The following is an 11,736-nucleotide window of genomic DNA, read 5'->3' as shown; positions in this document are numbered from 1 at the left end:
CTTTTTAAGTGAATTAAAAGTCAGGGTAACTCATAAGCCCAAAGTACACCATGACTCATTCATGTCATTCACGTCATTCACACACCAGCAACCTATGTTTCCAGTTGTATCTGAATTTGTAGTCTTAGATAGATTATGAAAGTGAATTCTATAACATGAACATAGCCTTCTGTTTTCAAGGTTGCTAAATACCCTAGGCAGTGCTTAGAAAACAAAGCTCTTTTGTGTTGCCTTAGAAAGAACTGAGATAACTGGAAAACAGACTCCCTTTTTCAATCTCCACCACCATTTCTGATGGATGAAAGAAAGGTGTCAAACCTAACACATGCACAGCACACATACACACAAATAACTGATTGAAAACATTTTTAAAATTCAGTTTCATTTAAACTACATTTCATATTCAGTCCATGCACTCCAACATAACATGAAATTGAATAGCCCTCTTACTTATTGTGTGTGTGTATGTGTGTGTGTATGTGTGTGTGTGTGTATACCGCTATATATTTGTGTGTATGCACACACACACACACACACACACATGCATGATTATGTTTAAGAGACAGGAACAGCATACACTGAATGGCATTGGAGTAGCATTGTGCACAGGAACATTTGTACAGAACATGGACCTTCCTAAGTCTAGATGAGAGATCCCACAGAAAGTTGTAGAAAATAAAAAAGCTAAGATCAGATGGGATTTCCAGATCCAGACAGACAGGCAGACTAGCCAATCAACCAGACACTGTGATAATAGACAAAGACCAGAAGAGAGTGGTGGTGATAAATGTAGCAGTGCCAAGTGTAACATCAGGAAGAAGGTGTATGAGAAGTACTAGAGAAGTACCAGGGCCTGAAGGAGAAATTGGAGAAGATGTGGAAAGTAAAGGCCAAACTGGTCACAGTAGTGGTAGGCACACTCAGGGCTGTGACTCCTAAGCTGGGAGAGTGGCTCCAACTGATCCCAAGAACAACATCAGAGCTCTCTGTCCAGAAGAGTGCATGCTGGGAACAGCTAAGATCCTACCAGAACCTTCAAACTCCCAAGCTTCTGGTAGAGGATTCGAGATTGAGGAAGACACAGACTGCCCATTAGGGTGAGAAGGAAGTGTGTGTGTGTGTGTGAGAGAGAGAGAGCGTGCGTGTGTGCGTGTGTGTATGTGTCCATTTCTTCCAATCCTGGTTGTCAACTTTAAAGCCCTTCATGACTGAGAACAAGGTTACTGAGAAACCATCTTCTCCCAATTGTTTCTACTTGCCCAGTCCTGTCTGGCAGGATGGTCATGTTTTGGGTTGCATCAGCCAAGGAATATAGGCTGGCAGTGTCCAGAAGGCATGGCATCTATGCCATAGTGTCACTGTCTGCCCTCTGGAACATTTTCCCTCCAGAGTTTAGGAGTTTAGGATCCTATTGCCTTTTGGAAAGTCTTGAGGTCCTAGTGTGTGATGGGCCTCTTTTTCTGGTTATGTTATATTTACAGATTTTAATAATTCTTGACTGCTATATGTATTACATTGTACTAATACTATGTTTTTAATTTATGTTATGATTACTCACCACCCAGAGTCACTTGTTTGAGATGGACAGTGGAGGGAAGGAAGGAAGGAAGTAAGTAAGTTAGTTTTATATGCTTTTCTGGACTGTGCCTACTGTGTACCAAGACTTCCCACAGATCTTGGTGGAACTTATGCATATGTATTGTTTTGGAAATATATATTCATAACTCAGTGAACGAAACTCTGACATAAAAGATCTCATCACAAATACAAAGATAGGAAATGCATAATTCAGGTAATATTAATTTTGACAAATGATAGTTTAATATAGTTTTGGACTTTGAAAGCTGACAACTGCACACATTCATTGAAATAAGTATTTCTACTCGGTGCTTGCCATTTGTATCACTGGTTATGCATGTTAAATCTAATGAGGGACAGACATTGGCTCTATGATGAGAACATGCTTAGTATATGGCAAATTTTGGGTTCAGTTGCTAGCATAGAATTGGAGAATTTCTAGCACTTTGGAGGCTAGAAAAGTACAGCTGTGCTTAAAAATTTGTGAACCCTTTTAAATTTTTCTATATTTTTGGATAAATGTGATCGGTTCCCAGACAAGTCCTAAAGATAAACAAAGCGAATGCAGTTAAATGAATAAGTCAAAATCATCGTACTTGTTCATTTATTTATTGAGGAAAATTATCCAAATACATATTTGTGTTTGGTGAAAGGATGTGAATCTTTGCTTTCAGTATTTGGTGTGTCCTCTCTGGGCAGCAATAACTGCACCTCAATGTTGCCAATCACTGTCGACAAGCTCTTCTGTAAGGAAGAATGGGCTAGAATTCCTCCCAGCTAATATGCAGGACTGATTAGGACCCATTCTTGTGGACTTCCTTGTGTTCATATCAAATATGAACACAAGGGGCGTGCATAAGAGCACAAACGTGCCTACCGTTCCCTGTCCTATTGTTCCTCTTCATTATATCCAATTAATATAGTTATTGCATACTTATGCTCATATATATGCTTATATATTATATAGTTGTTTCATGTTAATGCTTATATATACTGTTATGACAAAATAAATAAAATAAAATAATAAATAAAATCCACGGTTCTAACTCCATAGCAGGGGTGGGTTCTACTTACCTTTACTACTGGTTCACATTGTGCCCATGTGCAGATTGCTTTTGATGACGTTCAGGTTAGCCTCCCGCCGGTTTTACTACTGGTTCTATAGAACCGGTCCGAACAGGGGGCAATCCACCACTGCTCCATAGCCACCACCGTTCCTTCAAGGAACAATTCAAGGAGGATGACCTTGTCAGAGATTTGTTACAAAAGCCAGCACAAGAAAAGCCATGTCTTAAATCCAAAACAAACAGAAAATATGGATATGTGGCTCAAACCCCCTATCTAATTCACATAGATATAAGAAGGGGAGGAGTACAACACAATCAGACTTGCCAGATTCTATGATTAGAGCCATTCCCAGTAAGTCATAGCTGGGACTGGCTATAATTACCCACACCGACACCAAACAGCACCGGTTCGATTGGAACATAGAACACAGAAATCATCTGCCACATGATCACCTGCCACACTCGTGAGTTCATTGAAGCCTGGCACTCCACAAGCAATTTCATCATTAGACACATTGACCTACAATCAGCCTATGAACCCCTCAGAATCCAAATCAACCACACAGCCAACCAGAGACAGCACCGACCCTCAACCAACCCATGCAAGCCCCCCCAGCACTTCACCTTCCAGGGACCCTCACCTGATATAACCTCCCCATCACAAGACCCACCACAAGACCCTCACCCACACCTGACCCATTAAAAGACCCTGACCTGATGGGACCCTGACCTGATGTGATCTTACCACCACAAGACCTATTGACTACATGAAGCCCTTATAAACAGAAGAACACTGACACTGACATCCCCTAACTTTGCTGAAGATGTTACCTAGCCTGGTAATGAAACATTTGGAAACCAACCCACAAGCTCGGAGAATGAACCTTCACCCTCATCCTATACCAGAGCTACAGATATCTGGCATTATTGCAGTCACAGCTTTCTTGTGAAGTTGATTCCTACTCTGGTCTACTTGGTGAGGGCTGACAGTGCCATGGCCCCCACATTCATCTTTCAGCAGGGAAGATTCTTTTCATATGTGGTCTGTCTTTTAGCTTAATTACTAAGAGCTATTTAACTTCTTTTAAATTTTATGATGCAGATGAGACACTATTTTAAGAAAACACTAAAGCTCCTCTGTAACTTTACTATGGATTAACACTTAGGTTTCTCAATAGGTAGCATTAGCCAACACTGGGTCTCTGCATTCGTATGGTTTTATTTATTTATTTTTATTTTATATAAGCAAACCACACAATGATAGTGAGGAAGGAACCAATATAGGTGTCCGGCAATGTCAACTTTCCAAGTAGACCAAACAGGAAGCAATGACAAAATGAGTTAATTCTACTATATTGTAGAACTATATTAATAGAATCTTTATTTTTATTCACTAAAAATACATTTAGATTTATTTATCTATTAAATTCATATGCTGCCAGTGACAAATGAATTTAATAAATAAAGAATCTTGCAAGTCTGAAAACACAAATCTCCTACCATCTCATTTTATAGCTTGATAAGATAGGATGGGTTCTTTCTCATTTTTTTTCTTTATAGATTGTTGAGTTGCAATACCCCTCCTTTTTTTTATCTGATCATTCCCTAGGCAGCATCTCTTACCCTCATTTTCAAGGCCATTAACAGGCAGCTTCTTTCTTTCACCATCAGGATAGAAGACCTAATAGATTGGCAGGTGTCCCTCATTGAAATGGAGTGGAAGAAATTAGATATTGGTGGTTAGACTGAAATCAAGCCTATCATTCTATTAAAGGAAAGGTGGAGGTGGGGGGGGGGACAATGTTGTAGTACTCCTCCAACCTTCCACAAACTGTTGACTCCCCTAATGTTGGCTTTTAACTCCCAGAATGCCATCATGAATAGCTGTGGCTAAAAATATTAGACGGGTGCAAATAGTTCAAAATCTGGTTGTGAGGATTAATAATTGGGACTGAGCAGTCTGAACACGTATCACTCATGTCTCGCTAGTTCCCACTGGTTCTGAGCTCAGACAAAAGTGCCAGTTTTGATCCTGAAAGCTCTTCACAGCTTTGGGAGAGGACACCAGAATTCTATTCCCAACCGATCTCTTTTCCAGATGCCTGCTCATTTGCACTTAAGGTCATATCCGACTGCAGGGAAAGGGCCTCCCTCTAGGTCAGGGGTCTCCAACCTTGGTCCCTTTAAGACTTTGCTGGCTGAAGGACTCCGGGAGTTGAAGTCCACAAGTCTTAAAGGGACCAAGGTTGGAGACCCCTGCTCTAGGTGGCCCCTTTCTATCTCCCCAAAATTTCATCTGACCTCTTATCTTGAGATCATTTCAGACCCGGGCAGTAAATCCATTTGTTTTTCTTCCAGATCTTTTATTCATTGGTATATCACTTTCATGTTGACAGATGTCCTTTTGTTCTTCTATTCTACTGGTAATTCTTTACCTTTTAGACTCTGCAGTATTTTTTTTTTAAAATATATTATTCTTTTCAGGGCTTTCTGGTGTTTTCATTCACTGCCCTGCATACCTGTTAAGGAACAAACTATAAATCAAATAAATCGGCTGTACGCTGTACGACCACTATGATGCCATATGCCCTTCATTTAAGGTGAATATGGATGTATACACGATAGCAAAATGTGGAAGGACGACAGGTTGAAAAGTCTGCACCTCTCTAGGATTTTCACCCGCAGTTGGATTAATTAAAGGTAATGTTCTGCTATCTGGTTGAAAGCAGTTAAGAACTGCTGAGGAATTGTGAGATGATTGCCTGAAATGAAGAAACTACACTTTTTGGCACTTCTTTGCTGACGATTGCCTACATTATTGCTTGAAGTATGACAAGGCATTTCCTATATTGCTATTGTGACAGCATTCTTAAGCAAGAAATGGTTTTTCTGCTGTGAGCTTCCCTGCCACCTTTCTGAATTTACTTATTCTGGAGTGACTGAATTCTTAAATATCAGACTGTAGCTGTAGAACGAGAATTAAATAGATCCTGGACAGAGCTCATAGCAACTGTTTTCCACGAGAATTGGAAGAGCTAGTAGTTTCCAGCTAAGCGTATTTTCTCTTTCCCACTTGTTCAAGGGTCTCCTACATTATGTTGTGTGTCTGCATATCTGAGGATTTATCAGCAGAAAGTAGGCCCGGAGAATAGCTTCCATGCTTTGAGCACAATCCAGGAAATGTATAGAGAAATATGGTTTATTATTTTTGGTTGCTTTTATGAAAAAAACATCTTAATTTTATTAGTTAATAACCCAAATGATTATACCATGTTTTGGGATAGAGAATATAGATATTATGACTGTGCAATGTTTCTGGTTCAGTTCTAAAAAAAGCTGCTTCAGATCCCATGAAGTCCCAAATATTAAAACTGAGCTCTTTTTATAAAACATTTATAAACTAGAATTAGCCATCAATGAATATATTGATTCAACCTGATGGTGCAACTGTTTTGGTCCGTGACATTTGATTATTGTGTGGTTTTATTGATCTGGGTGTTTTAAATTATGTTCACCATGGACGTTTTAGTTATTTTCTATATATCTTATAAACCACAAAGCATTGTTTTTGACCATGGCAGGAAGCAAATATACAAGTAAAGCACTACACAACTCTTCAGAACAGCTACAGCTTTTCCCAGGATTGTGTAGCAGCTGCCCAATGCTGGGAAAAGGAAAGCAGCTTTAAAGAGTTGTCAATAGGTACTACATTTATATTTCCCTGTGCAATGAAGAATCTTTTCTGAATTATTTCTCAAGGATTACGCAGTATTAAAAGGGATTGTTTATCCACTTCTATGTTCCATTCTCACAATATTAGTAATAGTGTGCAATGTCTCTTCAGAAAAACATAAATCTAAAATGAATGCATACTTCTGAAATTTTAATAGGAAATGGAATCATTTGACAAAAACTTTGGAAGTTGCCATGTATGAAGCCTTCTACATGGTATAAATGTAAGAAAAGGTAGCAAAAATAAGCAGGTAAACCAAAGCCACCTGATAAACCTGGGGAGCGAGGAGAAAGAGAACATAAATGAAATCACTATCATTTCTTTGGCATGAAGGAAGGCTGCATATATAAAATAAAATATAAAATAAATGTCATTGTTGAACCTGTAATTAGCATGGATTAGAGTTTAGCTGGTAGAGAAGAACGTAGAGATGTTGGGATAGCCGTAGTAAAGACATCTCATAGTATAATCAGATATTATATTTCATCCATAAAAGCCGCCATGTGAGTTACATTGCTTTCTTTATCATTCCTATGTAAACTTTCTGGGGTTATATAACCCACAGCCTTCCTTAGTAATTCTTGTGGCCAGAGTCCAGTGATCACTGTAGCTGCACATGCTAATAAAAGATAGTTTGTTGCATCTATCGCCAAACAGTTTGGTTCCTTATTTAAGTGGGCATTTTTCTCACAACAAAAACACTGGATTTTAAGGCTAGGTCTGAAATTTTCATCGAAAATTGCAACACTTGTGGTTGCAAAATTATAAAATGACAATGTTAACTGCATATAAAGAGAATTTATATGTTTTACAGGTGGCATCAACCCCCGACGAGAATAGCCAGAATGTTCAAGAATAAATCTGAAAAATGTTGGAAATGCCATCAGATACTGGGCTCATATTACCATATGTGGTGGATGTGTGTAGAAGCTAAAAGATACTGGACTAAAATCCACACATGGTTGGAAAAAATGATAAAAAAGCACATAGACTTTACTGTGGATTATACCTGAAACATATAATAGAGAACAAAGATATTTGATTGTGAATGTAGTAACAGCGGCTAGAATTGTGTTTGCTAAAAATTGGAAAAATGAGAAAATACCAACGCAAGACGAAGTTATTAAGAAAATAATGGAAAGTGCTGAAATGAGCAAATTGACATTTAAAATTAGAGAACAGGAAGATAAACAATATTGTAAGATATGGGACTTATTTTATCAATGGTTAGATAAGAAAATATGGTAATGAAGTTTTGTAGAGATCTTTATAATACAAAAATTGTAGAAATATACAAAATATAACATAAAGAAGTATTATTATTGGACTGATTCAGGATGATGAAATGAATGGTACAATATAAGTCAACTTAAATTTTAGAATATTTTGTATGAAGTGAGGGAAGAAATAGTTATAATTAAATAAATGATTAATGAAGACAAAAATATTGGATATATATTAGATTGATAAAATGTGAAATTAGGTAATCTACAAGCTATGATTATGGTGAAAATGCACAAAAGATTTGTAACCAACCGACACACTGTTTGTATTTGTAATTGAAGATGGTGTTATGCTTTTATGTATGTTAGTTTAAAAATAAAAATTTCTTTTTTTAAAAAAATACTTTGATAGAAAACCTAAGTTCCCCTTTAAAAAGCCCCAAGAACCTAAATTTATTTATAAGGTTCTATTTAAATGTTCTGCCCCTAATATACAGATAGTCCTCAACTTACAATAATTCGTTTAGTGACCATTCAAAGTTACAATGGCACTTTAAAAAGTGACTTACAGCCATTTTTCATACTTATGACCTTTGTAGCGTTCCCATGATCATATGATCAAAATTCAGATAGCAATAGCACTTAGACTTATATACTGGTTCACAGTGCTTATACAGTCCTCTCTAAGCAATTTACAGAGTCAACATATTGCCTCCAGCAATCTGGGTCCTCAATTTACCCACCTCGGAAGGATGGAACCTTGAGCCTGGTGAGATTCGAACTGCCAAATTGCAGGCAGTCGGCAGTCAGCAGAAGTAGCCTGCAGTATGCATTCTAACCACTGCGCCACTGCAGCTCAGATGCTTGGCAACTGGTCCATACTTTTAACCACTGCTATTTCCAAAGGTCATGTGACCGCCTTTTGCCACCTTTTGACAAGCAAAATCAATGGGAAAGCCAGATTCCCTTAACAACCAAATTACCAATTGCAGTGATTCATTTAACAACTGTGGCAAGAAAGGTCATAAAATGGGGCAAAATTCACTTAACAAATGTCTTGGTTAACAACAGAAATCTTGGGCTCAATTGTGATCGTAAGTCAAGGACTACCCACTGTATATAGAGTTCCTCTGCATGAATGGGTGATAAAAAATCAGCACCATGGAAAGCTCAGAGAGTCCCAGTGGCTTCAACCAAATCTGAGAGTGTACCAAACACTTTTTTAGCTTCCAGGACCACATCGTGAAGAATATAAGGTGCCTTAAAGATGGAGACCTCTTGTTTTGAGCTCTAATCTCAATTCTGGTAAGAACAGAATGTAACCGGAACATGCTTCTGGGTACCAAGCCTTCAGACAAGTTGAGGGGAAAATTCTGTGCAGAGTATGAACTTTGGATGCCTCACTGAAAACTGTTCATTAGCTGGGCTGCAACTTAAGACTTGACTATGATTCTGAAGACTATGTTGCTCATGAGTGCCAGTATATTGATGAAATGGACTAGCCTATTAGAGGATCCTAATACCTGCCTCCAATGAAACTGAAGAAATGGCTTTGACTACCCCTCATCAGTGCTGGAACCCAGACTATTGTTTTGTGGGACAAGACTCTGTATGAGGGCTGCTGCAGGTGGCTGTGAAACAGAAGACTGCAATGCATGCTTCTTTGGCATTCTGTTTGAAGAAACCCAGACTCGCATGTTGGAATTGTTGCACAAAATTCACACACTGGGGTCATGATTTAATAAATGCAGGGCAGCACACAATGAAATGCTTTATTTTCTTACTTATAGTTGTCAGAAGAAGCAGCATAGTCAGTTATATCTACCCTCTTCCGATTTTGTTTTTGCTCACTATGCCATGTCACTCAGAACCAGAAATAATGAGTTTTTTGGTATACTTATTCTTCAGTCAGCCCCCCCCCCTTTTTTTTTTGATACTACAAACTTCTTTTTGCTAAGTTTGATTTTAGCTTTCCCAGTTTCTTTTGGTACCTTGTTCTCTCCTGGAAGTAGGTAGTTTTCTAAAGGGACTTTCTAAATCAAGACTTTAAGATGTATGGACCAACCTCCAGAATTCCCCAGCATGTTGGATGGGGAATTCTAAGAACTGATGTCTACAGATCTTAAAAGTTGCCAAGGTTGAGAAACACTGATCTAAAAGATAAGATAGCTAGTTCTATCACCACTTAATTTTCTCACATCAGACTGTCATCCTTGCCTAGTTGTCTAGATTATCTCACCACACAAAAGATATTTGGTTGATTGTTTCCTTCAGTACATTTCATCTGCTGGCTCTGGAATATCTACGTGTGGCTCTGAGTTGGAGTGTGAAGTAAGTACTCAGCTGTGCTGTAACTTTGTTATAACTGCAAACTCAACTCCATGAGTGCTTCTTCCAAAGAAAGCAGTACACTTAATTATTTGACTATCAAATGCAAAGTCTGAGTAGAACATATATGATCTGAAACCAAATCAATAGGCTTTCCAGGTAGAAGTGGGAGGGGGAGACATGATAGCTGTGTTCCAATATCTCAGGGGCTGCCACAAAGAAGAGGGAGTCGGGCTGTTCTCCAAAGCACCTGAGGGTAGAACAAGAAGCAATGGGTGGAAACTGATCAAAGAAAGACGCAACTTAGAACTAAGGAGAAATTTCCTGACAGTTAGAACAATAAATAAGTGGAACGACTTGCCTTCAGAAGTTGTGAATGCTCCAACACTGGAAATTTTTAAGAAAATGTTGGATAACCATCTGACTGAGATGGTGTAGGGTTTCCTGCCTAGGCAGGGGGTTGGACTAGAAGGCCTCCAAGGTCCCTTCCAACTCTGTTGTTACGTTATGTTATGTAAGTCCGGCAGCCACCAGGTTGAGTGATTCCTACTCAGGTTAGGATTTATATCTATATACCATTTCTTGCTTTCACCGTCATTTCATCTCTAAACATTTTCACCAGCCTGTACTGAGCAATATTTTGATATTGGGATAATTGTTCAAAAGAAATCTGATCTATGTTGCATCTTATCTACAGGAGAGCTTGTCCCACTTGTGCAGAAGCTAATTATACAAAAGCAAGAAACATTTTGAATATGTAGAACAAAAGAAATCTCTTCTTTCCAGCCTTAATACAGTACATGGCAGGGTTGACCTTGTTAATATTTCTTAGACCTAATGTACAGCAATTCATTTTTCTTAGCGGCTTCGCTCTATTAATTACTTCTGGTAACAGTGTGATCAATCAGAACTACAGTTTCCTTCCTTTTCTGTTTCCAGCTGATAGGGAAAAATGTTTATCTGTCCCTAACCACATGACCTTTAACTTTCATTGTTCTGAATGGTCGCCTCTTTTTTATTATTCCAGTATTCATAAGGCTATCCTGTTTATATTGCAGAAGCTTCTAGGGTTTTTAGCAGACTTTCCCCACCCTTAGGTCATCAAACATTAACCATCCTGTGATTGCATTAGGCAAGGAGCTTGTAAAAGGCTTCGGCCACCCGAACTGCAGTATTTTATCATCACACAGGGAGGTGACTGCGACATTATATATTCAATGATCAGTGAGAAGCATGTGCTTCAGTCTGTGGTTTAAATTACAGTGTAGTGAGAAAGACTATTAAGTTTTGGTCAATAGTTAAGTGAAAGATTTCCACCAAAAACTTCCCTGTTTCCCTGCAGATAGCACCCTGTGCCAGGTGGTGAATGTTTGTTATACTGAGGACAGGACAAGCTATTCATTTGCCTTCCCCATTTGAACAAAAGTGAATTCTCATAACCTCAGGGGAAGCAAACAAAATCTATTGTCAGACAAACTACTGTTAAATGCACTTGCTGGAAATATTTGTTCATCATTATTTTAAAAAATAGTGAGTTTGCTGATAATCTAATGCAGTGTTTAACAACTTGTGTTACATTATAAAATGCCACATGTCTATGATTTGGGGCACCTGCCATATGCAGCACAATGTAACCTGTTATATTCCTTTATTCCTGTTACCTCTTTGTTGGCATATGGCAAACTTATTTGGGAGAGAAATAAAAGCAGTTCATCTGGTTCCCAGTCAGTACAAAAATAAAATTTATTTGTAGAAAGGCAAACAAATGTTTATTCCAGATCAAGCTGCAAACACAAGATGAAGAAAT

This window comes from Ahaetulla prasina, chromosome 1, assembly GCF_028640845.1.
Source record: "Ahaetulla prasina isolate Xishuangbanna chromosome 1, ASM2864084v1, whole genome shotgun sequence".
Taxonomy (NCBI): Eukaryota; Metazoa; Chordata; class Lepidosauria; order Squamata; family Colubridae; genus Ahaetulla; species Ahaetulla prasina.
Note: the sequence above shows the minus strand (reverse complement) of the source record.